The following is a 6776-nucleotide window of genomic DNA, read 5'->3' on the forward strand; positions in this document are numbered from 1 at the left end:
AGGGGCGACGGAGCTGCCAGGCCCACAGACTGTGGAGTGCGACTTGGCCAGGGAGGAGAGAGATTGGGAACCTGACCTGAGCCAGGAACTGCCCCAGTGGGGAAATGAGAGTGTCCAAGGGCTGGACCAATGGGAAGATGAGAGATACCAAGATCTGTCCCAAGTGGAATTTGAGAGAGACCAAGAGCTGTCCCACTGGGAAGTTGTGAGATGTCAGGAGCCTTCCCAAAAGCAAGATGTGTATGTCCAAGAGCTGTACAAACAGGATGACAAAAGCGACCAAGAGCTGTCAGAAGGTGAGATAGACCCAGAGCTGTACCACTGGGAATATGAGAGATACCAAATGCTATCCAAGTGGCTAGACATGGCAATCCAAGAGCTGACCCAAGAGGAAAACAACAGCGACGAAATGTTTCCCCAATGGGAACATTCCATTGGCCGAGACCTGTCCGAAGGAGAAGTCAGACAACATCCACAGTCGTCCCAAAAGAGACGCAACAATGGCAAAAAGAAGTCACAGACGGACTGGGAATGCATCACCATCCACACCATTTGGGTCAACCCCAAGTACCCGCAGCTCCTGCAGGACCCCGACGCTGCTCCCCAGGGCTCGGCCAAGGCAGCAGCTTCTCCAGCCTTGGCCGAGCAGGTGAAGGCAGCAGGGGCACAGAGCCAGGGCCCTGCCCCACACAGCCCCTGCTGCCCCCCAGACCCCTCAGCCCCCCAGCCGAGAGCCCAGGCCCGCGGGGAGCAGCCAGCTCCCCCCAAGAAACGCCCGTCCCGCTTCAGGCGGGCGCTGCGGTGGCTGTTCTGCTGCTCCTGCCTGAGGCCACAGCTGGACAATGACAATGACAATGACAATGACAATGACAATGACAATGACAATGACAATGACAATCAGTGACTGCTGCCAGTGCCAGGCCGGGCCCTGCCAGAGCCTGCCCGGTGTCACAGGGGCTGCCTCTGATGTCCCGGTGTCAGGGACAGCAGCTCCTTGTCGGGAGAACGGCCTGGCTGAGGTTTAGGGCTTGAGAGGCCCCAGTGATGTCAGAGCCAAGGGCAGGCGCACAAAGCCCGGGCAGAAGGAGCTCCTGCTCAGAGGGGACACCAAGGATGCAGCAGTGACAGCCACAAGGACATTGGCAGAACTTCCTAGATCAGGACAATACCCATAAAGCCAACTCAGCAACTGTGCTGAAACGGGCTCCAGCTGGGGAAAAGGAACTTCTGGCACAGGGAGACAGTGACCACCAACTCCTGTCCCAGTGACCCCAGAAACCCAGTGAGGAAAGAGACAGACTCAGCACAGAGGAACACTACTTAGCATAAGAAGCAAGGGAATCTGTAAATCAGTAGTAGAAAAAGATCAATATTGAGATATTAATGCCAAGATACTAATATGAATTATTAGGTTATTGCAAATTGATATTATTCAGTAATAAGATAAAAGAGTACATTAATATTTAATATGTACCAAAACAAAATACTATTATAAAATACAAATATAAATGTTGTTTAATATTTAATATTTATGTCTAAATATAATAAATATTGAGAAATAATGTATTTTTAATATTGTAAGATAATATCATATATGTAATATATGATATAGAATATAAGTTGCATTTAGTATAAATATAACATAAATATTTAGATATTATACTATAAAATATGAAAATAATTTAAAAAATAAATAATATATGAATTTAATAAGAGAGACATATAACTGTTAGCCAATGAACATGAATGCCTTTGTTTGCTAAAATGTATAAATAGTGAAAAGTTTTGATGGTCACTGTGCTGGCTTTGTGGATTTGCCACCCAGCACCTCCTTCTGTGCAGAACTGTAAATAAAGGAAATACCTGAGCTTTGTGTGAGGATTGGCTTCTTGCACACGGGTGAAAGAATCCCTTTTGGGACAGCAGCTTTGCCACAGACACACTGATAAAAGATGCAGCTTCTCCAGCCGTGCTCACCTGTGCCTGGCCCATCTCGGGAGCCGGACGGGGCAGGCAAAGCAGCAGAGATCTGAAACTCGGCGGCTGCGCGGGGCCGTGGCCAAGAGGATCCCACGTCAGCCACGAGAGCCTCTCTGGGAACAGCAGCAAACACAGAGGGCTCCTCTCCGAGCCGGCTCCCCTGTGCCTGCCCCGAGAAGTTGTGGTCCAGGTGTTTGGGGAATCTCCTGGGGCTGTTTGGACCAGCTCTGTGGTGTTCCAGTGCACACCCAGCAGGCTGAATTCCCCCACAGGGACAAGGGCGGCTGATTTGGAGGTGTCCCTTGGTTCCCTAAAGAATCATTTGTTGGTGTCATTGTCCTGGCTGAGTGGCCAAGAGCAGCCTCCCACAATGATAATGCACAATATTCTCTAATAGATGTCCAGAAGTATGGTCACTACAGGTAAAGAAATGTCACTTTTGGATAAAGTAATTTTGATGCAACATTCCCTGCTGAATTGGCATATGGGAAATGTTATACATTTTACTTTCTCTTCATCGTCTCTAGAACATCCATTATTTTAAAGGCTCAGGGTGTCAGATTTACTACAGATAAAAATCCCATCTGAGAAACCAGGCGGGCTTTCTTCTTCACAACCAGACATGAACCCAGCTCAGCTGTGGAGAGGGCACATGGTCCCACGGCTGCCCTTATTGCTGTGATCCTGAGAGGTGGCACCACAGAACACACCACAGCTTCCTCCCTTTCTCCTTTCTCTTCCTGCCATCCTCCCACCCACTCCTGGGATAGATGATTTTAGATGATATTAGAACCTCTATGCTGAGGGATGCTCTTAAATTAACTGTTGATATGAACACAACATCCATCTACTGGATATGATTACATGAAACAGTTGAATTTCCAGGGCAGGAGCACCTTCACATTTCCTACGTTCTGTACAAGGTTGTTGACTTTTTGAAACAACCCAGAAACCTGAACTCCTGACTGGAGCAATTGCCATGTAAATATCTGTAGTTTGATGTAATTCTTCACTCTGTGTGGTAAAGCTGCCAAATTCAGCAAACTGAATTGCTGACTGCTAGGGGGTTAATTAACAACTCTGCTTGTGAAGCCTGTGATTCTGTTTCATTTGTTTGTCCTTGTACTCATTTGAAAGCAAAACCAGTGAGACTCCAAGTCAGAAATACAACTTAATAGAGAGAGAACAAACAAACAACAACAACAACAAAAAGGGTAAAATAAAATAAGATAAATGCAGTAGTACAAAGGACCACTGACAGAGTCAGAATGCAAACCTGACACCCTGTTGGTCAGGGTGTTGGAAGCAGCCCGCAGTGAGTCCTCCCAGAGTGACAGATGTGGCTCCGTTGGAGTAGAGATGATCCTCAAGAAGGGGTCCAGTCATCCTCTGGGAATCCAGTGGGAACAGCTCCCTTGGTGTTTGGGATTGCTGTTTTATCCCATGGAAAGGCTTTGGCTCCTCCCGCTGGGTGGAGCATCTCCCAATGGGATGAGGTGATGTTATCAGTCATGTGAGAGCCTTCAATGGCCCATTCACAGGGGATGTCCCTGGGAGGAGGATGGGTGGAGGAAGAGATAAGGAGGCCCTGCCTTATCTGCTGTTATCAGGTGTCCCATTAAGAGAAGGGATCTGCCCTCTCTCTACCCCTAGAGTTACAAGAGATAAAGAACAATATCTCCCAACCGACTTCAACAGATGAAAATAGAATACACATTTTTGGTTACATTTTTCAACTCAGGACAGTCCTTCAGTCGTTCCTCAGGGGCTCTCTGGTGCTCTGGACATTCTCACATCTTCAGTACCTCCAAATCTCCCAGCAGCATCCTGCACACAGCCCTGCACACTGGCACACTGTGCACTTAGGTCTGAGCAGGGACAAGGATCATTTCTGCTGCTGTCAGAAATCACAAACTTCAGCAACCTCCCTCAAGAGTATTCTCCACTGCTCCACTCAGCCCAACCCCTGACATCCCTCCACCTCAGGTTCAGGCTCTCACCTCTGTAGAATTCCACCTGATTTCCCATTTTCCCTCCTTAAAAGGGAAACCTGCACACCTCTTCCTGCAGTTCCTTGGGCACAGCACCTGGACCACCACACACCTCCCCCAGGGAAGGAGCCCGTGGCCCACAGCCCTGGGAGGGGCTCAGACACAACATCCCCCTGCCCAAACCCTGTCCAGGCTGCCACCAGCGTGGTGCCAAGGGAAATTTCTCCAGGGTGCTGGAGATCAGGCCCAGTGGTTCATCAGCCTTGGTGTTGCACAGTTGCCACTGCTTGGACGAGAGTTTCTGCCATTCCCCAGCACCCACACAACTTACCAAAAGCTCTGCTTGCTCTGCTCCCATCTCCCAGTGGAAGAAGCATCCTTACAGAGCAGACAATCCCAGTCCAGCGGTCCCTATCAGCAGGCAGCTATTTACTTAACATGCAGCTAGTTTGAACTCAAAAACCTGTCAGTCAGGAAGTGGCTGGTGGGACACAGCAGCTGCAGAACCCTCCTAAAGGTCCCAGAACCAAATGGAAAGACATAAATAATAAATTAGAAGTACAGAGCAAGGCAGAGCTGAGCAAAGTGTTGGTACAAGCAGTAAATGCTGCTGACAGATCATTGAATAAAGTTGCTCTGAAACTTTTTCCCTGATAATTTGTAAGCAATACCTTATTTATTACATATATCTATCTGGTTTTAATTGGCTTTCTCTTACTGTGGGAATTTTGGTATGAGTATTAATGAGCTTGAAGGCTGAGGCAGAGTTGCCAGCCAGTAGCAGTTTGCTTTTGAAATAACACAACCAGATTAGGCCCATCTGGGATGAGATATTGTATTGGTACTGCTGAAACAGGACTTACATTTCCTACTTCTTCACTTCAAAGCAAGAAATGAATCTTAAATTTTTAGTTTAACAGAAAGAGGAAAAACATTTTAACAATTTCTATTTCTCTACAACTCAGAGTTCCAGCAAAAGTGTCTCTGAAAATTTCAAAGTTAGTGATAAAAATGGATTAAGAGAAAGTGAAAATAGGGAAACCAATCATATGAAATAAAGAGGTTATTACTTCTTCTTTGCAATTTTTTCTGCTATTAGAAATATCATAGTGAGAAAATTCCTATGCAATATTTCCTCTCCTATCTTGCATTTTGTTTGCAATTTCTTGTCACACTGATGTTACCCCAGTGAGCATTTTTAGATCAATTCTCTTTCCTATTTTTGCTTTTTTGGATGAAGAGCTGTGCTGCATTTCCATTATTACTGGAGCTAGGTCAAAGCTAACTTGTCTGCCAATGTTGGGGGGGGGTGGTTTAGTCTTTTTATAAGAAAATTAAGATAATGCACTTAATTGCTACTTTTATTATAGTCTACTGTAATTTTGAGGAATATCTGCACAACGTAATTCCAAACTCACTTCCATTTTAATGTCATCTTCAAGTCAAGCTGAGTTCATTCTTGGATAAATTACTTTTTTTTCCCTGCAGCACTATTTGTTAGTACATGAGTGACCTCCAGTGGTATTCCTGAAAAAAAATAAAGTCTCCTGCCTGGAATACAATCAAGGAAAACTGAGAATATCCAGAAATCTCTAATGTGTTATAGGTTGCTCCTGAGAACGGGACTTGCTACTTTTGGAGACCCCCAGTGTTTTTGTTGGAGAAGTAAAAAAATCCATTGAACTTTTTTATTCCTCACCAGTGACTTAAAATCGTGCAAAGAACAGAAATATCTACTTCTCTGAGTCAGCAGAACTGTGCATATTCTTTACACCAGTATTAATGCTGGCACAAGGAAAAAAGCTTTGGAAAAATCAGGATCAGAACTTTCATAGCATGTTTTATCTCATTTTTCAGAAGAATTTGTCTCAAGTGCCTTTCCAAGCTCTCTGCCTAAAAGTAGTTCCAAACAATATAATTTTTGATGTTAATATCCTTTCAAAGGGTGTGGAAAGCATTATTGTTAAAAAACTTGCTGCTTTTCCTCCTCATCCCTCAATCACACCAGACCATATTTAGCCATGTAAATCTGAGGTTGTTTTCCCACAAGGGGTCACCACAGATTAGCTTCACTGCAGGTCTTCCTCAAAAGAATTTATGTTCTCACATTTTAAGATACAAAGAAAACATTCAGATTCTCAGGGCAGTACTAAAAGCATCTATTGAAGTAAATAACTTTGTATTGAAATAGATGCAGTGAAATAAAGCTGCAATGGAGTAAAACAACAACTAATTTTAGAAGTGGCATAGAAAAACCAAACCAACCAACAAACCAAACCAAACAAAACCCCCCAAAAAACCAAACCCCAAGAAACTGGAAAAGAATTTCTTATTTCTTTTGCTTACCACAAAATTAATTTGGAAGATTCTAAGGAGATTTTCTTCATTTCACCTGTGTTTAGTGATTAGTCTCATGCTGTGTACACACCACATTAGGAATTCTCTCTCTCTCCCAGGCACCAGATTGTACAACCAAGAAACTTTGTATGTTAAAAACATAATTTCAGCTCTGATCTTAAAAAGTGTTTAGATTTGAATCTCTGCTTATGGGGTCCCAGGAAAGCCAAAAGCAGGATCCTTGAGAATAGAAGAGCTTGTCCTTGCCCTTCCATTATTAAGACTGAGATAGTTTCAATGGGTTCCTGTCTGTGCTGCCTGTTCCTTCTATTTATGTTCTTTCTGTTCCATTGACTCAAACAACAGACATGCAGAAGTCTTTATAACTTTAACACAGTATTTTGTGACTAAGCATTTGTCCTCAGCTGCTTAGCACTGCAGTGTGTGGATTAGAAGCCACCACAAAAC

Source organism: Prinia subflava, chromosome 3 (assembly GCF_021018805.1).
Source record: "Prinia subflava isolate CZ2003 ecotype Zambia chromosome 3, Cam_Psub_1.2, whole genome shotgun sequence".
NCBI lineage: Eukaryota > Metazoa > Chordata > Aves > Passeriformes > Cisticolidae > Prinia > Prinia subflava.